The 23,718-nt window shown below is 44.1% G+C and overlaps 1 long non-coding RNA gene across 1 annotated transcript in view; it reads right to left on the bottom strand.

The window, feature by feature from the left end:
• The window catches only part of LOC138689452 (uncharacterized), a 279,500-nt gene that overhangs the window by 45,985 nt on the left and 209,797 nt on the right, over nucleotides 1–23,718 (bottom strand). The window contains exon 2 of the long non-coding RNA XR_011328282.1: nucleotides 4,004–4,129. This is a non-coding gene — a long non-coding RNA (uncharacterized lncRNA). The remainder of the gene's footprint in view (nucleotides 1–4,003; nucleotides 4,130–23,718) is intronic.

The following is a 23,718-nucleotide window of genomic DNA, read 5'->3' on the forward strand; positions in this document are numbered from 1 at the left end:
TCCATTTTATTTTCCTTCACTGCATTTACTTGGAAGTAGATGTCTATGATTTTGCTGGCCAAATACCATAATGTGAGTCTGATCACATTTTATCAGTCTGATCAATCCTTTTACTCCATACATTGCAATTTTAGCAAGAGGTGTTTTAAGCCAGCCCCAACAGATTAATTACAGACTATAGTCAGCATTTTTCTTCATTGCTCTTAGATCAGACAGCGATCTAGCCCAAGTATTTTTGCTTTACTGTAATGTTTCTACAGCTTTTATTTTAGAGTCTCTGTTTCCTCCCTTGTTCTTCCTGTCTCTGATGATTTATTCTTGGGTCTGAATTCAAAGTATATGTTCATCTCACCAGCAGGCGTATTATCACACCGCACAAATTGCTTATGTCCCACACTCACCAAATGGCTTCCATCCAGTACCTTCAGGTTTTTTTTTATAAGGAGTGATTTTAAAGCCTCCCATGTGCTATTTTATAGAAATGAATCAATCAGGAGAATCTGTAGGTAACAGACACTTCAATTCCTGTTCCTGGTTTTCTGCTGAACATTTTAACAACTGAGCAAGTGAGTGCCTTTCAATTACATGCTTGTTGCAGACACTCCCTGCTTATGTTTTATAACAATGATTTTGGATCAAGAGGTTTGCAGCTAAAGGGATAAACATTTAGCCCAGATAAGCAGATTTGTAGAAATTATTGTTATCCAGAGCTGGTTTGATTCATTAGGAACCAGCAGTGGACAGCTCTTGAAATCCGACGGGGATAAGTTTATCCCACCAAAGTGAAATCTGCTAAGGGATGAGTCTGAATTATGTTATATTCATAATAGCATTTCTTTCTGTTATTTCATATGGCAAAAATAACCATGTGAGAGAAATGATTTTCTCCACCAGTCTCCCTGACCTCAACAAAGACCTGAAAAACACTTGCAAGGAGATTTTTGGGTCCCCCCAGCAGCAGAAATGGGGTAGCAAGGATTCGGAACCAAAGTGCAATGAGATCCTGGACATTTACTTGCGTGGGCTGCAGGGATGGGCAACAGGAAAAAGAGTCATATAAATTCGTAGGTGATACTGATCCCAAACCACTGATATTCTCAGTGCATTTTGGTAACAGATGTAACATTTTGCTGCAACCAGTGCTTGCACAGACTTCTTTGACCCTAGAGAAGGACTCACTGTATCTTGTTTGAAGACTTCTACCTTTACTATTCTGACCTAGCAGCTTTTCTTGTTTATAGTTCTTTCTCTCTCTGTCTCTCTCAGTCTTCCTCTTCCCTCTACCTCCTTTCCTTCCTTCAGTTTTTGAAGCAATTTTTTTTGCATAAAGGAACATTATTCTGGGAGAGGGGTGAGTATTTCTCTGTCCTATGCAGTAAGGTACCCAGCTCCTTGGGCAGAAAGTCACCTAGAAAGACCTCATACATCATGCTGTTCCCATCTTTTAATCTAAGAATCGGATGGGGGAGAAGGCCACTGAAATAAAGCACAGACAAGGGTGGGCAGCAAAGCATGCACTTGTCACAGAATTAGTGCCAGAAATATATGGGCGATCCATCAAAGTTATGGCGTGCTCTCCTTGTGGTTAGTTGATATATAATACCCCCCAATCAATAACTAAAGAGAGGGGAGAGAAGAAAGGGATTTGATTTAATATTTGCCTAGGCTTTGTAGAAAAGTAAGATTTATTGCAACATTAAAAAAACAAATTTAGCCTCTAGCTTAATAGCCAATTGGTCCCTGTGATATTGCTGGAATCATATTTACTGTGCATCCTAATACAAAGACATTAATATCCGTATACCTGCTCAGCCATGTCATGCTGGATATTAGCCAGTGTGAAGCATACATCTGGTCTTGACTTGTGAATAGCTTGCTTAAGGAAACATGTTCTTTATTGCATTTAACATTTTGAATCCATAAGAGGTTTGCAAACTACCATCGATATTAGCAAGGAGATCTCAGGACCTGATTTGCCTTGGCCCTGTATTACTGGGCCTGTATGTGTCAGATTGAATTAAAGGCAGGGTTGCAAAATGCATCTGGTAGGTCCAGAACTGACAATAACCACTGGATGTTTCTGCTTGCCCTCTGCTGTTGTATTTGAGACACTAAATTATGAAGTCACATGACATTTCTTTTTCTCTTGCCTTCCTGAATCCCTTAGATCCAGGCCCCTGCTATTCTGGAGGGCTTCTGGTCCATGTGATGTGGCTCCTGGGGTTCTGCACAAGCTTCACACTCAGGTCTCTTATCTTGCCACAAGTCCTCTCCAGATACCACATGGAATGATGGTACAATAAGAGAAGGCAAATGATCCAGTTCAAAATAAAATTGTCTTCCAAAGGTTGGGCAGAGATGTGCAGAAGTTTTTTATGTTGTGCCTTTTTATGCATGATCAACTAAGGCTGGGAAAAACAAGCATAGCCTTTAGCTTCAGCTACTAATCCCTCTTCTCAGCCAAAAAAGCAATGAAAAACTGTAAATGTTAGTGAATTCAGACCTTAGTTACGGCAAATCCTGACACAGAACATGATAACAGGTGGTTTGATGCTGATTTCAGCCATTAGAGTATTTAGCCAGAAGTGTAACTGCCCTCATAGTCATGTTTGCTTTCAGATCAGCACAAGACTCTACTCCAACCCTTATCCAAATTCTCAATAGATTAGCTGAATCTGCAGAATTTGAGCAGAATGCCCAGTTCTGAGCTTTTTGGTACTTAAAAGTTCTAGCCGGGTCAAAGAAAAGAAAAAGGTGACAACCCTGAGGGTATTGCAACACTCATATTCACAATATCCATCACAATTCCAACAAAAATGTGCGGGGAGAGCAGCAGTATGCATTCCCATTTTGCAAGAATATCAAGAACCACCATACCCTCAGCCCTCTATCTTCCATGGACATTTCATATTCTAAAAACCCTGGAAGTCTGGCTCAGAGAAAGGAATAGGCTCAGGTATGGAGGAAAATTCTCAGCTTTATGACACATGCACTCATTTCACAGAAGTGTTCTCGTAAGATCCAAATATATCCTCCCTCCTCTCACAGGACACAAGAGTGACACATGAATTTTGCCAAAGAGTTGACCTTTTGAACCAGTACGCCTTCCATAATGGGAAGACTAATGTCCTCCAGCTTAAGAATTACTCCATGTGTGACCTGAGCTATGGAGGAAATAATCTAAATAATTCCTGTGATATCTTCTGGCCTTCAACTCCATTGCCCACATTATTCATTGGCCTGAAATTTATGTCATCAATTTGCAGCAAAGTGCAAGGTGAGTGTAGACCATCAAGGACCTCATTTAACAGCTTTTTATACCAAATGTGTAGAAGTACAGGTAAAAATGCAAAAGGCAGAGCAATGGCATCTCAGACAAAATCTGCAACTCAGCTGGAATTTCACAGACTATTTACTCTTAGTCCACAGGCAAGAAACAAATATATCCACAACAGGAAAGTTACTGAAGACAGTTCAAGAGTAAATATGATGTGTGTCACTATGGGCCACTGACAGATCCTTCATGACGAGAAAAATCAGCTAATTTTTCCTCCCAGCAAATGTCAGATGTCTTAGGAATGGTTTGTTCTGTTGATTATTTCTGTTAAATGAGTCCTATTATACTTATGAAGCCTGCGATCGAGAGTTAATCCCTGGCTCCAATCTCCCCAGTCTCTGAAAAAAATTTGATCTCAATCTTGGCATGAGCCATTGTGTTCAGTCTCCTAAAAATTCAACTCAGGGTAGACAAAGCTCCATAAATGTTCCTGAGGTCGGAAATGAATGCATATTTATTGCAACAATAGCTGTATTACCATCCATTCACAGCTCCAAGAGCAAAACACAGGAGTTTCTTCAGAAATAAAACCAAACAGATGTCTCCAATGAACACAGTTATCATATCGGCAGAATATTTCTTTCAGTAATCTCCCTAGTAATTAATTTTTCTGTTATCACGAAAGCCATTTCAGAGACTGGGAAGAAAAAACCCTGCTTTTCTCACCGGCCTCCATGCCGATCCCAGGATTGCAGCCCGTCTCATCCAAAGGCGGCTTCCGAATAGAGAAGTCACTTGAGACACCCCTCCTCTGCCATTCACCGGCAGAGGCCGGCAGCCCCCATTGTCCTCCTGCGGAGAGACAGATAACAATGCGTTTTTTTCCCCCATAAAAGCGAGTTCAAAAAAGCATTTACCTGTAACAACAAAAGCAAGCGGATAAATAAGAAGAAAGCACACGTGGTGTTTAGGATAACATGCAATTAAAGGATTAAAAATTCATACATTTCGATGGGAAATGGCATTGAAATCGCTGAGCCGTTAATGACTTTGAATGAAAGAGGGACTTATCTCTTCACTCAACCGGAGTGTTCAGAACCAAGATAGACCTTTTATCATTTTTAATTGTTTCATTCATGGCACGCTGGAGATGTGTGCCTGCCAGAGAAGTTTTTGTTATTCCAGTGACTGAAAGAAACTTTTCTAACCCTGCTGCTAGTGCCTTGGGTGGTAGAGCTGCCTGGGGAGGATGAGGCAAAGGGAGGAAGACCACTGCTGTCTTTCTGCAAGAGCTGGATGGAGGTGTGTAAGCACAGTCCGCTGCCCAGTCTCATATAGATGGAGCCTGATCTGGAGATGTTTAGTCCTAACAGGATGGTACCAATCCTCCTGTGTCCTAAGTTCACGTGGCTGAGCCCTTTAGTTGCCAGAGGGCTTTTACTAGGAGAAGATCATCCCTTTCAACAGGGCCAGCACTAAACCTAAACCCTTTCTGGTCCTCACAGAAAGGCTCGAGTAAGATTTACATGATGCAAGGCCTTCTGCTGAGTGACTGTCACCCTTTCTACATTACTTTTTAGACACATCTGTTATTTTTAGAAAGACAGATAGACAATCAGCTAGCTAGGTGGATAAGCATAAATAGATACACTGGAGAAAGAGAAATTCATACCAGCGTCTTGCTGTCTATCTCTCTTTAAGAAGCAGTGTTTTAAATATTACTCTTTTCACAGCCATAAAGACAAGACGACTGATCGTTTTTTTAAAGTGAGCTGAGAGTCGCATCTGATCACACAAATGGCTAGACCGGAGCTCAAAGAAAAAACTCAGCTATTGGGAGAACTGCAACAGAATTATAATTGAACAATAGCCAGTTCACAATTTCAGATAAGGCTGAAGTCTGATAGATGCAACACAAGACAATGGCAATGGAGAGCTCTATTTTCATCATGTTAGAAAAGTGGCCTGATTTTTCTCATTTCTGGAAGATGATGGGCACCCTTGATTTATAATTTGGCCTTTCTGTTTGTAGTAGTTGATGAATCTTTCTTTTATAATTGTGACCAAAAATGGCAAAAAGGATTTTGCTTACAGAATTCAAAGACACAAACCAAACAAAAAAACAAGAAATCATCTAATGAAAGGGATCAATCAGTAATAATTATAGCCTGAAAGATGAAAACTTTGGGAAGCAATGGAGGTGTAAAGGGAGGAAATTGGAAAGAGTTTTCTCAGCTTAACATCTGGTCAGATATAAATTCTCTAATAAACATCACATAAATTTGTCTCTTTACTGGGGACGAGAATTATCCACCGATGGTGTTTGCTGTGGGTTCCCTCGGTGCCCAGCATGCAACATGCAGAGGGGCCATTTCTACAGCTACAGTGCTGCCTTTTGTCCTGTTTGGAGGGCTTTAAGTGTGATTTTAATGGGTTTTTTCCCCCTTATTTTAATCTTGTGCTGTTGGTATGGATAAATGAGTTCTAGAACTATGTAAATCTGTGTAAATACATGTGGTCTTACCTAACAGAAAAGAGTTAAACCAGCTTTTTCCAGCAATAGACCTTTCTCTCCAGCTCAGCATTGTGAAGGGCACAACTGAGACCTGGTAGCTCTGACCTGTGCTCCCACAAGAAATGTTCACAAGCTCTTGCTTTATTAAGCTCATCCCACAGAAATACTTAAAATTTAGGTATACACTTAAAATTAGGAGTGCCACTTTGAAATGGGGCCATCATGGCTCTAACTTCTGTGACTGCTGTAATAAAGACCATTTGTCTTTGCTGAATTTTAACATGCAGATGTAGCATGTCTTTGTTATTTCTCCATTTGCAATAGGAAAATACCAAGAGGTGAATTTTTTTAAATTACTTTTTTATTGGCATTTTCATTTTTTAAATATAAACATCATCTGGTTCACATTACTCAGTCAGCCACACAGGAAATAGTAATAAGTTTTGTTGATATTATTTTTCTCCAAGGGATTAACAAGGATAATATTTATATACGTATTAAGATATTGGTGCATACCCTCAGGCAGCGGCAAAAAGAAGAAATATCAGCAGTATCAAAACAAGTTGCAGGTGGTTGGCCATTATTGCATTTCAGTGGTATGGCAGGACCAAGGGCGCAGAAAGGACACCTCTTTGGATACTGGCGCTGGATTACTCTAAGCTAAATCATCTTGTGCCACTCACCGGAAAGGGGACAATCTTCCAAGAGAGATTCCAACAGAGTTATCTATCTGATCAGCTATCATGGGCTGAAGATTTGGGGCCCAATCTAGCGGCTGAATGAGAATAAGGGAGAAATTGCCCTCTAAAGAGAATACTGGTTTTCTTATATCCTAATTCTCTGTTAGTCTGATCTGGTACATGTTTATGATGATGAAAATCAGTGTTGTTGTACTGTTTGGGGATCCCAGCGCCAACCAAAGGCCCTTTTGCAGGGTATGACCCATACAACCTGCAGCATACACCCACTCTTCAAGGTGCAACTTTGGCACTTAACTACCTAAATTAAGAAGCAAGTCAGTCCAGTTGGCCTCTGTAGTCAACAGCAAGATATGGGTATCTTTAGGCAGTGTCAGACTATTTGAGGACCCAAGCTGGCCTCTGTAGGGCATCTGTCTGTTTTCATCGACTGAAGAGGGAACATCGCGTGGGATTTATCTCCCTACATGTTAGTAATGTGGTATCCAAGCCTGAAATAGTTACGCAGGTCCTGTCTGCATCTCCTTTCACTACAGAGAGATCCTACACAAAACACATACTTCCAACCATTTATGATCAGGGAGAAACTTGGTCCAAGAATTGTAACCAAAGAGAGGGAGTAAAAGGGATGGGGTGAGTAAAGACACGACTGGGGGTACGATGTGCTGGAGTTCACAGAAGGGCAGGAGCCTGTCAGGTACTGACCCCATCTTCTGAATCCCTGTCCTGTGGCTGCTCTAGAGAAACATGAGAAGATAACCATAAGATGATATTCAGATTATAACCGTACATGCTGACAATATTTTGTTCTTTTGCACACCTATTCAACACCAGACCTCTAGCCATTTTATGTTGCTCTGTCCTTCCAGTTCCTCCACAAGTGACAGCTTCTTTAATCCACACTAGATCTGTGTAGGATGGAGAGCAGTGAAGGAAAGAAACCTTGTGGCATTAGAGATGGGAGGGAAAAAGGCAAGCTGTGATTGATGCCTGTAATACTGACCACACAAATCATAGAGCTCAGTGAAACTCCTATAATTTAAGGGAGAAATAAGAAGTGAAACATTATGCCCATGTCACATATGATGGCTCTTGGAATAAGACAAACACTGTGCAATCAGCTTAGACAGCAGGACACAGAAGAGAGGCCACACACTGAGATTATAAATACTATGGACCCAAAATTGCCCATTCCCAGGTCTGGGCGTCTGGCATGACAGCACCAATCTGAAACAGACTGCAGCATCTACTCCAGGACACTCCTCGGAGAATACAGTGAAAGGCGAAGCATCTCACTCTGATTTAATTGCTTTGAAATGTTTTCCATTCTTCCTGTAAAAAGATTTTGTCTGAGCCAACCTCCTTTCAGGTCAACAGGACATAAACTTTGTGACTGACTTTAATGAGATTTTGTTCATGCTCTGAAGAGTAGAGCCTGCACTGAGTAAAGCTTGAACGCTCCTAATTCCCCTTTACTCTTACTGCTTCAAATGTAGGTCCAGCCCCTTGAGAGGACTTGCTGACCCTGTGCTGAGTGGCTTCCTGGCCAGTGAAATTTTGGATAGAGAAGGGTACAACTGTCCTGGTCCCATCTGTAGTGCCTGGACACCCACGTGCCTCCCAGATGAGGTCCTGCAGGAGGAAAAATGCTTTATTTGTAACTCCCAGTAGACCTAAACCCCAGTTTGACTGTGTTTGTCAGCAGCATCTCAAAGCATTTAAGCAGAATATTGTCCCCTCTCCCATACCATGTGCAAAGAGAAGCCTCACACAAGAAATACAGCTTCTAGGAGACAGATATAGGATGGGCTCTTCTGGTGCAGTGGTGTGGGCATGGGAGAGGAGGTGTTGAGATAATCTGGGAAACCTTGTCATGGATCCAGCCTGGGGTGGAGGGAGGGAGACGCGGTGAGAGCGGTCACTGCTCTAAGGCAGGTGAGGAGAGATACTGCTCAGCAGATCGCCTGGTGCTCAGCAGAGAAGGTGGAGCTGTGCTGTCCCCTGCTCCCTCCTTGCACCGTGCCACCCTCGTTCTGCCGGGTGCAAGGGGGACACGGACCAGCTCTCAGTGATGGTGCTGCAGAGTAACTGTGCAAACGCCTTTGCAGCAGCAGGCAGAGTGTGCCTGGAAGGAGGATGGAATAATGGTTGTATCAGGCCCTCGGGGGTCGGCTGCTATATCTGTTAATCAACTTTATGAAAACCTTTGGGGTCAAAAGAGTAATAAAATAACAGAGGACAAGCCCATGCTGCCCCTTTGCACTTTCCACCTTTCTAGTCATTTTATCCTTCCTTCCCACAAAATCAGCTCGCTTTGGCCTGACCTTGTAATGTGACAGCTCTGTTCAGCCCGGCAAAATTAAGATGATTTGTCCCCCTTCATGTTACTGCATTTGCTTTCACACTGTGCTCCTCCAATCTGTTTGCTTCAAGCTCAGGGCTCCCTAATTGTATTCCAGTGGAGACAAACCTCATGATTAAAACTCAAACACGAGCCTATCCAGGCTTCAGCAGCACAGGTGTCAGGGACCCTGAAATTGCAAACTCAATCTTTCTGATGGATTTAATTCGGGGATCTGTTTTGTCACCCTTCCGTTGGGTGCAACTGCAACCCCCGCCCCGCCTGCCCCTCCTTCTCTCACTCCCCCTGGCAATTTCCTCATTGCTTAAAAATATTCAGTGAGGCTACATCAAAGTGAATATTGAGACTTGTATTATTGTTGCCAGGGGTGACATTAGATGAGAATTATATGAAACAATAAGGGCACTGGAGTATAATCCATTTGACATTTGGAACATGTTCCCAGTGCTCTGTGCTCCTTGAAACATTCACACAACAGAACTGTCTTCATTTTCATCACAGTATTTGTGTGTGTGAGTATATTAATCTCTCTTTTAATTTCTCTGTCTGGTCATTCTCTGTAAGGCCAACAAAAAGAAAAACCTCACTTCTGGGGCTGCTGCCCTGTCCAAGTATAATTTTTGCTTGTTAATACCCAGAGGACAAGGGGGTCAGTAAATTGCTATAAGCATAAGGCTGGTCCAGACAGCGGGCCGGGGCTCATTGGTCTTGTGCAAAGCCATCAAGCTCTAACCCTTCCACTGCTGTGTCTGCATGTCCTGGGCCAAGGTTTGAATATTTGGGACACGCTGGGATGTAAAGTCGAAGAAGCCCACGTGAAGCAGTTTTAGTTCAGAATTGCCCCAGAATGGCAGACGCAGAGAGTGAAGAAGTGTTCGCGACAGATCGGTTCCTGCTCTCCTTCCTCTGGCAAGCTGCCACGAAGGAGCTCACGTTGGGTCCCAGTGCATGAATAGAGCATGTACCTACAAAGTTGACTGCCTGCTAACACGGCCTTGCGCTGCTCAGGCACTGAGCCCACCCGCTGAACGGCTCGGTCAGCCAGCTCGGCACAGCATGGCACAAACACAGTGCTGCGACTTTTAGCCTCTCTGGAGCCCAGTCAAATTTTGCTTCTACCACCCAAGCCTGTACTACATGAACGCATCTACTACACAGCGTGGCTGCAAAGTAAAACCTGAATTTCCAAAGACTTCAGAAAAAGTTTTCAACTTCATGGCCAGAGCACATCTAGGAGGAAGGATTTTAGACTATGATTCTTGTTTGCATCCCCATTATCCCAGGAATTTGCAAAGAAGCCTTGTTCCCACTGGGTGATGGTGATGTGGGCACCTAGCCTGGCTCCTTCCTAAAATCCACCTTAATTGTCGCTCTTTCTCCAATATTACATACACGGACTGACATTCTCAGGAATAAAAGCCTGGCCTCCTTAAAAGCATCATCACTGAGTTCAACTGGTCCCAAACTGCAACCAGTGAGTCAGCTCAAATATTCATGTATCCACACAAACACATGAATATAGGCACCAGCACACACGTAGAAGCTCCTCCTTCACAAACTCAATATCCATATTCCAAGTAATTATCTCAATTACAGATTCAACAGGATCACCTCATTTGCTTGCTAGATTCCCCATGCACAATATCTTTCCACTCAAAGCACCCTCTCGGCCATATGCTCATCCCCTGCCCGATGCACAGGCTTGCAGCTGAACTGTTATTCCTTACGACCACTGAGCAATTTAGCTGTCAAATTACCCCATAGAGCAGTGGATCACTTTTCATCTGGAAAAATGTGCAATATTGCATCTTAAAGAGATACAATACAGAATATAGAGCATGGGCTGGATTTTGCAGAGTTTTTAAAGCACTTCAGGTTACGTTAATTTTGATGAGAATTGTAGGCTTTTGGTACTTGTCTGAGAAAGAGAAAAATGTGTGGAAAGTCAAGAGTGGTCAGAGCAGGCAAATTTACATTCCAAGATTACAACAGCAAAGTCTTCAGCATAACTGCATTAAAAATGTGTTTATCCCACATAATATCTATGCTTTATGTTATTTTCACTTTAGAAATCATTATCTTGCCCTCCGAGCTGCATGTTGTGAATTATTTCCTATGAGAACTGTGCATCTAGCCTGGAGATTCAGCCCAGGTTCGTTTAAAGTTTCCCAAAGGTTCATGAACTTGTTTGAGTGTCTGGGCTGATTTATGGGGCTGACATGAACACAGGTGAGACTCATTGGCCTCTGCTTGAGATTCTGGGCTCGTTCTTGCTCAAATCTCCAAGCGAAGCTTACGGAACATGAACCTTCCTAAACTGCCAATGAATCAAATGTTTATAAAAAGTTTTGCAAAATGAAACAGCAAGAGATCCCTGCACTGATGATGTTTCCATCCTGGAAGACAGCAGTGGAAATTATTTTGCTGCAGGTTCCCACCACTGAAAGACTGGAAACCACAGTTTTGGTTATTTAGGCTGTGTTTTACCTTGCTGCAGATGTTGGTTCTGCATGTGGTTTTATCAGCAGGGCTTGGGGAATTGTGCTCCCTGCTTTCCTTCCCCAAGAGCACTGGCTGCTGTCATCCCTCTAACCAGGACTGGCCAGCATCCACACAAGCACTAACTTCTGGGTTGCCTCTGACCAAGAAGTAGAAGATATATCTGACCAGATTTATGAATGAGTTCCTACACAGGCTAACAAGAAAATGAAAGCTGCTCAGATGGCAAGAGTATGTTTATATAAAGAACTCAAAGGCAAAATAAAAAGTCCTTTGGAACAAAAGGATTAACACTTTCTGTTTTGGAAACCACATACGACGACTTGAAAATGTTAAAATTTTCCCCCCTGGATGGAGATGTGTTGATGGGGCTCCCTTCCCATCAACAGTCCCAGAATGACAAATCAGTGCTTCTCCATGGCAGAAGTCAAAAATGTCCTTTTCTGCTCATAACCACTGACTCCACTGGCTTCCCCGATTTTGTTTTCCTTACACCTTGGCCCTTTTTTATGATGAGTGATGTTAAAAGTTATTAAGTTCTTATGTTAAGAATGGGCCCTAACGATGCACCATATCGGCAGAAAATATTTGATGGGATCCATTACACTTCTCCCTACCAAAAAGGATGCTGAAGGCGACTAGCTCCAGCTTCAACATCCAACCTCTCAGTCCTTAGGCAACTGCCTGTGTGCTGCCCTCCGCCCAGCTGCAGCCGACAGCCAGAGAACAATGAGGTGAAAGATTTTCACATTAAAAAGTGCGTGTTGAGCTTTTTACTTGGCATTTATGGAAATGACTTCAGAAGATACGGGACAGGGCAAAGGTGGGCTTTCTAAGGTGAGATTAGCAGCAGCAACTCCCAACCCTGCCAGTCCTTACACAAGGTCTTGGTTCTGAAACCTTTGTACTGTCCTTTTAACTAAGTATGAAGATAATTAAATTTTGCAGTGTGGTTACACCTCAGTAAATATTGTCTATAAAAATCAATTGGCATTTACTGTACTTAATGTATAATAACGATTCTTATAAATCTAAATTATCCTTATAAATCTAAATTAAATGCCTAGGTTTAAATGCATTTAGGACATTTAATTAATAAAGTGTTACCAAATAACCATTACTAATCTGTTTACTTCAAGCCTGATTTCCATTTCCAAAGGATTTATTTCGCAGCAGTGTGTGTGGGAGGGTAAAAGTGAAAGTATGTGAAAGGGTTTTAAAAAGCTGCTGCAGGTACCAGAAATATTCAGAGACTGCCCAGGAAATGCCCTCATCTTTTCTCCCATGAAGAAATGCTGATGTGCTGGAACCAGGACTTTTCAGAGGAAAAGGTCCATTTTGACTCATCTGTAGTTTTAAGTGTTGAAAAACTTTTGAAGTCTGAAACATCCTGTTTTGATATTTTCCTAATTAAAAGCTCTGGTTTTCTGTTTAGGCTGATTTTCCAATTCAAAATTTTACTTAACTTACAAAGAAAGAAAAAAATTAAGGACGAAAAGGTCAAGATCAAAAAGAACTGATCTAAATGAAACCTTTAGATTAGACATAAACACTACATGAATTACCCATTTGTGAAAACACAGATTTTTACTTTTTTCTCTGAAACTTCCCTTTAAATTGCCCTTCATTGAGGTCTAAAGGGCAAAGGGCTCACCTGAGGTCCATCAAGGAGCCTGTGACAGGCAAGGACTTGAGGTTACCTCCTCCAAGTACAGCTGGGCTCAGCTGGTTTATGTTGAAAAAACCCAGATTCTGGTAAACCCATAATATGTCATGAGCTAGTGCTGAGTTCATTCACTTCAGCTTGCTGGTCCCCTTCCCCCACTTCAAATTCCCATATCAAAACATTGTGATGTTTTATATTGAAATGGGATTTTATTACTCAACATCTTTCTAGACAATTGAACAACAAAGACTTCACAATCTCCCCCAAATGAAGCAAATGTTTTGTTCAAGCTGGAATGATTTCTTATTCAGTTTCTTTTTGCTAAAAAGCTGGAGAAAACACAATTCATATCAAGTCAACCCCCAAATATTTTGCAATAGCCACCAAGCGCAACAGCCCAGCCAGCTCTGCTCCAGAGCACCCAGCTGGACTTTAATCGGTGAATTATTCTTTCCTCCCACCATAATTAACATCCACAGACTTAGCTCACATAAAGCCAGAGGGTCAAATTCAGAATAAGTGTAGCACGGTGCAATTCTGTTGAACCAAATACTAGATCTACTCCAGTGATTAATTTAGTTAAAAACATACAATTATGCGTAATAAAAAAATATTTCTTCTGCTGCTGGAAACTGACTGAGACTGTTTAGACATATAATAGCAACACCTGCCAGCATCTAGGCCTAGCAGCTCTCCTAGCCCAGTCCATATTGACTTAAATCATTAGTCTCAAACATATTCAGTGCCCCATAAGATATAAATGGATAATCACAGTCCAGCTGTGTGAGGTGAGGCATCGGTACCAGGGTGAGCTGTTGGTACCCTCCTTGGTAGGTTGAACAGATAAGTCCAAGCACATTAAATTCACTCCTTTGCACAGGGCGTAAAGCAAGGTTCATGTACCAGTAAGCCAGAGTTGAAGGTTATAGACAGACATTCAATTGCAATTGTTCTAGTGCATTTTAATTAGTTAATCACTCGTACAAGTTGGTTTCCCATTCCCAGCGTAGGCAGGGTGACTCATTCCAGGCGCACTCCTGGTGTCTTGCTGTGCAGAGAGCAACTGCTCTCGTGGTGAGCGACAGACACCCCGACAGCCACAGCCGGTTCCCACACCCCTCCAATGCCATCCCAGCCTCCAACCCAGCTCTCTGCAACATACGCCGGGTTGGACTTCAGTTTCCCCTTCAACACAAAGTCTCAAATCGGGCCAGCGTGACAGCCCCGAGGCCCACGGTTCCATTTGCTGAGCCACTGTCGACAGAGATGCAAGTAGAGGACCGCAGTACCAGCTTCCAAAGGGCATTTTTAGCCACTGTTAAATTCACTATGGAAGAGTAATACAAAGGAAAACACCTTCTAGGAAGATGAGGTATTTTATAGGCTGTCTATCTTTTTCTGCTTCATTCAGACTGGTTTGGCAGATGGAAGCAAGCCCAATCCTAAAGAGAGAAAGAGGTCGAGAAAATATTTTGAAAGGGAGCCTGGCATCTCTGCCTTAACAACTGCTCATCTCTTGGAGTGACATTTGACTTCATCTGTCTAACTAGTTTGACGGTCTCTCAGTGTTTTTTTCTGATTGGGATAATTTATTTGTTTTCATGCTAAGTTTTATTGCTTATTGATTTTCCAAGTCATTCTGAACCTATGTCAGTTTTTATCTGCTCGAAGTAATAGAAATCGTTCTGCGGAAGATACACTGTGTAAAATCTTATTGCCAGCCAGACTAAAATCTACAAATACTGTTAATTACTGTGATTACAATCCCCTCAGATGACAAATTCAGACCTGTTGTCCCTCCATTGCACCACACAACCCCCACTGTAAAGAATTCATCTGCTCCAGACACCAGATTCAATGAGTGTGTAAATCACACGCCAAGGACAAGAAGTGAGTAGCATCCAGGCTGTCACTTCCAGAAAGTCCAGTGCTTTAGATTCGCCCAGTAGTCCTCTCATGCAGTCTGAGGAAACATGACAAACTGTTCATGCCATAATCCTGCTCAGATTGCTCCATCATGCTTTTTTAATGATTTCTGATTATTACAACCCAATTTGAATCAAAAAAAGAAACTAACAACAAATCTAACCACAGTGAGAAGAATGAATAAGTCCTTTATGGGCTGCTTACTATTGCTTCATGTCATTTTGTGTTTTTCTAGCATGAGATGTAATGACTGCCAAATGAGAAATTATTCTTAATAACTATTTCCAGTAAGCCTGCTCTTGGAGCCCTGCACCTCTGTGCAAGGCAGGCCACGTGGTTTCTTCTGGAGATGCTGGAGTCCACCTGCTACGGCCTGTCCTCCACAGCAGGTGAGATGTGTCTCTCACTTGAACAACATGAAACCATCCTTACTGCATGGTGAGTCTGCTTCTGGCCACAAACTGAAACATGCAGTTGTCACTAACCGGAAAGTATGCCCTCCTTCTGCCATCTGCATACCAGCCGCCAAATGAAGGGAAAGACCGTGGTTCTTCTTTCCACTTCTAGTCCTGGTTATTCACTAAGGTTTAAGATCCACATGCTCCTCCTCCAGCAGAGGGGCTCAGCTTAACCCCCCAGCTTCCACCACCTCTTCGAAGATGCTACTGCTCTCATTACCTGCACACTGATCTGCTACAGGAGCTCAGACTTATACTCTCAGTCCAGATGAACCAAAATCACAAAGATCTACTGCCTAATGCTACGCTGGCCTATGCTGGCTTAATGGGTGAGCGAGTGATGACACAAGCAGCTGTGCCAGCAGACGGAAAGGACCCTACCCTCCTGCTCGGGGTGTTGATGGGGACAGCATCCCCGTAGCGGGGAACAGGGCAGAGATCGAGGGAGGCAGAAGATGTATAGGATGAGTTTTAACCTGATCGGCGTCAATCCTCTCAAAGGCGATAACGGGAGACAGGTTGCAAGCAAGACCCGGTGGTTACTCACTGCTCCACCTCCTCCCTCCTCTCCCCTCTCCACAATGCACGTCAGAAACCCATTTTACTTCTCACCCAGGCAGGTCCCGTGTTGAGCTGAAAACCTCGCCTGGCACCGAGCATCCCGCCCGGGCTGGGAAGTGCTGAAGCTGCACCATCGTGAATCGCGCGGCGTGCGTGGGGGAGAAGGAGGAAGGAGGAGGGGAGCAAAGGGAGGAGGAGAAGCGTTTCTCAATTTAGAAAGAAATAATGCAGCTTAATTGTACCAGCAGCTGGCAGCGCTAGGCAGAGTGAGGTGAGGCCTAATTATTGCACTTGGCAGCTGTCTACTCTGCTGAGCATGTTGATGGGAGAAAAGATTCCTTCCAGCAGACAGGTCGGGAGAGGGAAGGGTGAGGGATGCTGTCCTCACACCCGCTGCCGCGGTGGCTGAGGATGGAGAAGGGAGGCACGTGTTGCTCGAGAGCATCAGGTGGGGCTTCACTCTACCTCCAAATGGAGGGTGGGTAAGGAGACAGCTCTCCCAGGCGCTCCTGAAGGGAGTTAGGGGGGAGGCATGAAAAGGAACGCGTATCTGAGAATGGGGGCCAGTCCAAACCCTGTAAGAAAGGTGAGGAATTGGTGGGGAGGGGACACCTGACAGCCACATCCCAATTTGAGGTTTCTGACCTTCCTGCAGCCCTTACACCTGCAGTCAGCTTCTCCTCCCAGCAGTTCATGCTTCCAGCTCCACAGGTGTCCACGTTACTGTCCGGCCGCTGAGGGCCCCTGATGGGATATGACTTGGGGACTTACACTTAGCAAAGACTGATACATACAGTTTAATGCATGCAGTTTTGCCTCCCTTTCTGCTTTTATCCTCTTCCAACACTTAGCAGGGGGAAGGGCAAATGCGATTGGGATGGCTTATATTTCCATAAGAAGAACTGAGCTTGATTTTCATTAGCACTAAGATCCCTTTCCACCATTTAGGTTATGGAAAAGGTCCTGAAAACAAGGCAAAAATAATTTACATCTGCTTTAAAACTCCTTCACACTGTCAAAAGGATGTAAAAGAGTTTCCACATAACTGCAAAGAAAACCCTTCATTCTCCCATTTCTCAGCTCACCACCATGCAATGATGCCGAAATTGTTGATTAGCTGACATCCAACACTTAAATGTTACAAGTCTTTATTATTTATTTCTTGTGCAGAGAATTACCACTACGTGTTATTTTTATTTTACAGATCCACCTTCTGAAACTACTTAAAAAGCTTTCGATCAAAGATCTACAGTGATGCTGACAGAACACAGAAGAGTTGTTGCGGGGGAAAGCCATCATTAATTATCAGACTGTAAGTAGCACTGATAGTGCAAGCATTTGATTTTGATTTAATGTCTAAATAAGCTCACTTACAATGGCAAAGTGCTTCTTGTTTAATTGAAAAGCACTAAGTTTTCTATCTCCCCTTCTTGTTTTTCACTCTGGCCATGATCCAGGTGTAGAAATAGAAAGAAACATGAACAGAATGCAAAAAGTCAGTGTGAAAAAGCATCAGAGCTGCAGGAGCCTGCTGAGCCTTCTGCCAACACCACTGCTGAGTTGTCTGGACCATCTTGCCTCCTCAAGGCTGCCCATGCCCTTCAGCTTTCCTGCTATCCTAGCCTGGTGCCTGTCCATCCCCTCTCTTTTTCTGTATCTCCCCTTCCATCACACTTTCTGAAATCATGTCACCATGGGTTTCCCCTAGCCTCCCCCAAAAGGGGATCTTCACCTTGAAAAGGTCTTCACTCAAAGGCAACTAAGTTGCTGTACAAGAAAGCAGAGACATTGCCTTGCCAGGAGGAGAGGAGAGGCTTCGGAGAGCCTCACCTCACTGGCACGCCCTGTGTCTGCATGGGTGCACCATGGTTTTGCAGCCCAACGCAATAGCTGATATTTTTAGTGCTGCCAGACACTCGATACCTGCCAAGGTCACTGTGTGACAAAAGCGATGATGAGCCGGCACGGCAGCGTGTACCAACCCCGTCACTTCCCAGCAATCGGTTTTAACAGGCGTGCAGCCACTTGCCAAGGAGAGACACGAATCACGACGGAACGACAGTGGCGGCTGCACGGGCTGCTGCCTCTGCCCTTTGTTCTCTGCTCGATGAGTTGTCGTGTCAGGTCCCTGCAGATGCTGCCCAAAGAGCGGCAGAAGCTGCTGAACAGTTTGTGCTGACGAGGCCTGGGATCTGCGGGGATGTCGGAGCAATAGCTGCCGTCTCTGTTGGGGACCGAGCGTGAGCCCGTCAGTCATTTCACTGATAGGGAGACAAAAAGCAGACAAACGTGCACTGGGGGGGGAAATGGAAAGCTTGGCTCGTTTTGCCCTAAGCCCTGTGTGATGAATGCCACAGAGGTAAAGAGTGGGACTGTTGTAACTGGGAGAGAAAACCATTTTCCCCCCTTTTTCCACCAGCCCACATGGTTAAACTAGGTACAAAGGAGGGGAGGGGAGTTTATGTCCTCTGCCTGCGGGTGGCAGTCCCCACTACCCAGGTCCAAGCCACATGCTCTAGCCACCAGGCTAGACTGTTTTGTACAGTAAGTTTGTTGTAGTCAATTATTTATCTCATTCCCTTCATGGACAAATCTGCTGGACTGTCAGTCTGCCTGTTTAGGCAGATAAAAATCTGTCTGCAACTTCAGAGGCAGCCTGGATGATGCCGGGTAGCTCAGGGTGGGAGTTACACCCATGTCCATGCTCAGACACTGCAAAAGGCAAACTCCAAATGGAGGTGACAGTTTCATGGCAAAGAGTGAACTGACGTGACAGCTCTTCTCCACTCCCCAAACAGCACGCTCCAATGATTTTCCACTTCAGGTGCCTTCTACAAGTGTTACTGAACTAACCCTTACGATAGCTCTCTGAAGCAAGGGTGCTGTGCACAGGGAGAAGGTGAAGCCAAGGCTTGTCTGAACTCCCAGGAGGAGCCTCCACCAGGGCAGGTCTCCCAGGCAGAACCACACACATCTCCCTCTGCTTGTAGGCTGATGTGTGTGTGCTGGTGTGTGCTTGCACATGTGTGGGCTCGTCCACGTGGAAAAGTCTCCATGGCTCAAACAGCTGCCAACAGTTAGTGCATTGCTACTTGAAACAGCAAAGATTAGAAGAAAAATACATTTCTTCCATTTTGAAATGAAATTAGTAGGTAAGAAAGGTAAACTGAGGCATAGATTCATCACATTAAGATCTTAAAGCCTGAAGTGAGTGTCAGACCATGAAAGCAGAAATCAAGTGGCACATACCAGACAGTTCCATCCAGTTGCAGACTAATGTCTTTGCTAAATGACTTTAAACCTAATGACATGTGACATGCAAAGATCAGGCTGTTCAGCATTGCAGGGAAGATAGTGATAATGATCATTTATGAAAAACAAACCTCAGAAGGACCCAGTGCCACCCAGCGCAAATATGCCTTTGGAGGGGAAGGAATGCAAGAGCAGAGTGAATTTGCAACCTTGTCAACACATAAACGTTGGACTGGCTGTTTAGGAAGAGATAATAGTACCGAAAACAAGATTTAGACATTGAAGAAGTTTTCATTTCAAGATGAAACTACAGATTCATATCTCAGCTCTCCTTTTCCTCTTAGTGTATGATTGCGGATATCTGACATACAACAAAGTTGCAAACTTCTGCAGGGCCTAGAAAGCAAGTTGCTTAATGAAAGAGTGTTTGTTTGACTTGCTAACTTAACAAAGCTGAGTTTTGACAACGACTGCCCAATTCCTTCCTCTAAAGCCATCTGGATGGCGAGGTGTAAATGCTCAGGCCAAGAATTAAAAGCGCAGCCAAAAGGCTCTGCAGTGATAGATGTGCAAGAACTGGGGAGAGTGGCGAACGCTTACCTGAACAGACACCATCCTGGCAGATTCTTCCACCTAAACCAGAAAGGAAACAAGTGGGTCTTTCCAAACACAGGTGAGGTGTTGAGATGGACCTGGAGTAGTCAAGGATGGAAGAACCTTTCTGGCAGCTTACAGATTACATACCCCAAAGTCATAGAGAGACTCACAGGCAAAACCAGGACGTGAAGGGCAGAGCCTTGGGCTGCCTGCTGCTCACCTCCATGGGATGTGTTTGCTCTGCCAAGGAGCTGAGCACTGCAGCAGTGTTGAGGAGGAGAGCAGCTGCTAACAGTGCTCGGAAAAGCAGCTCTGGAAGCCTGAAATCCTGCTTGCTCATCTCTCTGTCACTGGATATTTATTTATTGGGGTGGGGAGCTGTAACCACCTGCCATAAACCCCTTTTTCTCCTAGCAATAGAAAACAGGCATCCATCGTGACAGCACCACAACTCCTGCGAGAACAGAAATGTAACCGAGCTGGGTGGCAGTGGTGGTTCCCCAGGCCAGACTGGATGGGGAGCGGAGCAGAGCAAGACAAGTAGCAGCACACGCAAACCTGGGGAGGAGACTCCCACGTGCCGCTCCGACCCAGGGTACCCAATGCATTGCTCTGCACATGAAAATTAGTAAGGAGTGGGCAAGCACAGAGAAAAAGAAGCTGGGAGACAGACAGCAAACGGCAACCGCAGCAGAACTAGTGGCTGGTGTTACATCTCCCTTATGCTGGTTAGGTTAATCATTGTAAACCTATTAAAGTAAGACTTAATTAACAAGGAGGGTAATTGAAAGCTGAATTGGACCTTCCTGCTCTGACACTGCAACGTGAGAGGCGGCTTTGGTGCTGGATGCAGATGTGATGGTAATAAGCGTGATGCAGAAGGGACCATTTTTTCCCCCGTGTTCTGGAGTGCTGGGCAAAGGCAAGGTTTTCAAAGCTTCCCTCCCCTTCTTGGAGCCGTTCTTCCACTGCAAGGGCAGGATTTGTCCTTCAGCATGGGAAAAAGCAAAGACCTGTTTGAATAATTGGTTTCAAGGCTCTTTGGTAATGCTGCATAATTTAAAATAGGAAATAAAAGATTGTGTTTAACCTTTTTTTTTTAACTTTTTCTTTGGAAAATTGGAGAAAAAAAAAGTAATTGCAGACCCAAGGGAAAGTTTTACTTCCAGCTTGAGCATTTTCAAAAGTGATCATAAAAATAATGGTGAATTCTAAGCAAGACTGCTTCAACTGGAAAATGGAAAAGTTTCATTTTAGCACCTTCCAAGGGGACACATCTAACTCTTCCCAAGCACAGCCAGCAAGTGCAAGCTACTTAGCAGAAGAGAGATAAGTTTGCTAAAGATTTCAATCAGGCACTCTGTGTTTTGCAGTGAAAAAAGGTTTTACTCCATCAAACCGTCGCGGAACTACCTGTCATCTCCCTTCACATGCACAGCTGCTGTAGATGTGCCCATGGTATAGGACTCTACCTCCACCACATGTCAAGAGATGCTTCTGATCTACTTATGAGTGGAGATCAAGCTTGCCTTTTCCAGCTACACTCTGTAAGCTGCCACCAAGCCCATTTCCCGTGGGACAGGAGGTAATTTTGTACTCAGCTATAAAGAGGAGGAGGACTTAGGCAGAGAGAGGAAACAGGCAGCTTTTCTGGGGCATCTTCCTCCTCCTTAACGTAATGTAAAACACAGTGTCATTATTTTCATTTAATAAAGTGGAACAAACTTAAGATGCTTAAACGCTGATTAAAGGCTTTGATCTCTGGAAGCGCGATTAGTGTCCTTCTGTCGAGGAAAGTCACTTTGAGAAATGTATATGCTGATTCCGCATAATCCCCCCATTAATTTTGTGTCAGATATTGTGTTTACTGGAAGCAGACGACAAGCCTTTTCTTCTTCCGTTTTTCCCTGTCCTGAACTGTTCTTGACCCAGCATTTTTGTGCAGCTTGTCCCAGCCCTGCTGCTCCTCCCCTTCCCCTTGCCCTCTTGTATAGAGGTGGGGAGGGACGGAGGTGACAGTCAAAAGCCCTGGCTGTGAGATGCAGAGAGCTGAGCTTGCCAACGTGTAACAGCCATGGGGCTGCAACAGCTCCTCTGTAGCCTCTTAAAAACTTGGACTCTCTTATGGCTCTGAAGGGAAAAGGGAGACCTAGCAGAAAGCACTTACTTAGGTTCAGGTCTGGGGTTTCTTCCTAACTGCGATGAAAAACCAGTAGACTGTGCCTCAGTTTCCCCAGCTGCAAAGAAAATGTGGTGCTGCTGCTCTGCAGCACAGTCTGTGATCTATGGATCAGCTGTGCCGTGCAAGAGACAAGACCATCATCCCACATGTGCATAGTTGGGATGCGCACGTGTATACCACTGTCCTCTGAACATGCAACATCAAACAAATGGCAGGGAAGGAAAAACGAAACCAGTGAGTGGTTACACGCCCCTTTTCTTTGTTCACATTAGGACTCGCACTGTACCCAAGACAACCCTGCAAACTACTCTTGCTCCAAGACACGGTTTCCAGTTTGCAGGAAGCTCCAGTTCATTCTGGCACCAGCATGTCTCTGCACAGGATTCGGTGGGCTTTCAGACCTGCCCAGGGGAGCAGCCACCCGCTGAACTCCTGAGCTGCTGGCTCGTTAAGGAACGAACTGAAATGCACCATGAAATGGCTGTGAGCAAACAGCACAACCACAAAAGTTGGCAAGCAGCCGCAGCAGCCGCAGTTCCCTTTGGATTTACTTTTTGGGGAGGAGGGTGAATCTTTGATATGTATCATAGCTGTATTAATCCAGGAGACAGGTAACTAGACACCTAAAACCACTTGAAACAGACCCCAAATCAGAGCATTCCCAAGGTCTGACCCTACTCATCTTTTGGATTCTGGGGCTTGCAGGCATTTTCAACCAGTTAAAGCAGTTGCATTTGGGATCAAAACAACTTCATTTCAGTTTCCTAAGTAAAAAATGAGTTGGATAAAACATGCATAAAAAACTGTCCTTACACATCTGACAAAAGATAAAAACTAAATGAATTCCAAGATTTATATCACTGCAGCAAGCTCTCTGTTGCACAGTGAACATCTGGGTTTATTGTTCCACATCACATAATAAAAATATATTCTACTATTAATTTCAGATGAGCATTTTAGGAGTCCTTTAACAGAAAGCAAACCCTCCACGTAGCCTCTGGTGAACATGGTGTCACAGAGCTGATATTCTTTGTGTTTTGCTGACAGTTCTGAAAAAAAAAGGCAGAAAATTAAACCAAAAAGAGGTTTTAGAACTTTCTGGCAAGTAGAAAAATCAAAAGGCTTCTGCTTTGAGTTCAATAAAATACTTCACTGACGTGTAGCAGTAAATAAATAAATAGATCCTTCTCACCCATATGCAGCTTTGATATGGTGTAACATGCTGGAAAGGAATTTCAGACCCATGGACTATTTCAAATTTCAGAAGTGATCCCTGTTGTTCGGAAACCCTTGCCACGAAGCATCTCACCTGGGGTGGGGGGAAGCTGCTTTCACTGGCATCATGCAGAATACAGGCAAAACCAACACCAGTGGAACCAGAAATATTCCGATACCACCAAATCTGCACTTTTCTCCCCCTAAAAAAGTTCCAGCTGAAAAACATCCCCCATTGCTCTGAGCAGGCCAACTGTGCGCTGGAAGTGCCTTTCCCTTGGCAAGAAGGGACTAGCCTCTGCGCAGAGGTGTCGTGGGCAAGTGCCCAAAGCCAGGAAAAGTGCAAGAAAGGAAGGGAAGGTACGTGGTGACCTCCATGCTCTGCTCATCAGAATAATGTCTGCAAACTTCTCTAGAGGAACAATGTCGAAGTCTATAATATACCTCTGCCTGCCGCCGTAACAGCCCAGACTGATGAATACACCTTTCTTTGTGTCTTTTGCTGTTCTT

This window comes from Haliaeetus albicilla, chromosome 16 (genome assembly GCF_947461875.1).
Source record: "Haliaeetus albicilla chromosome 16, bHalAlb1.1, whole genome shotgun sequence".
In the NCBI taxonomy this organism is placed as follows: Eukaryota; Metazoa; Chordata; class Aves; order Accipitriformes; family Accipitridae; genus Haliaeetus; species Haliaeetus albicilla.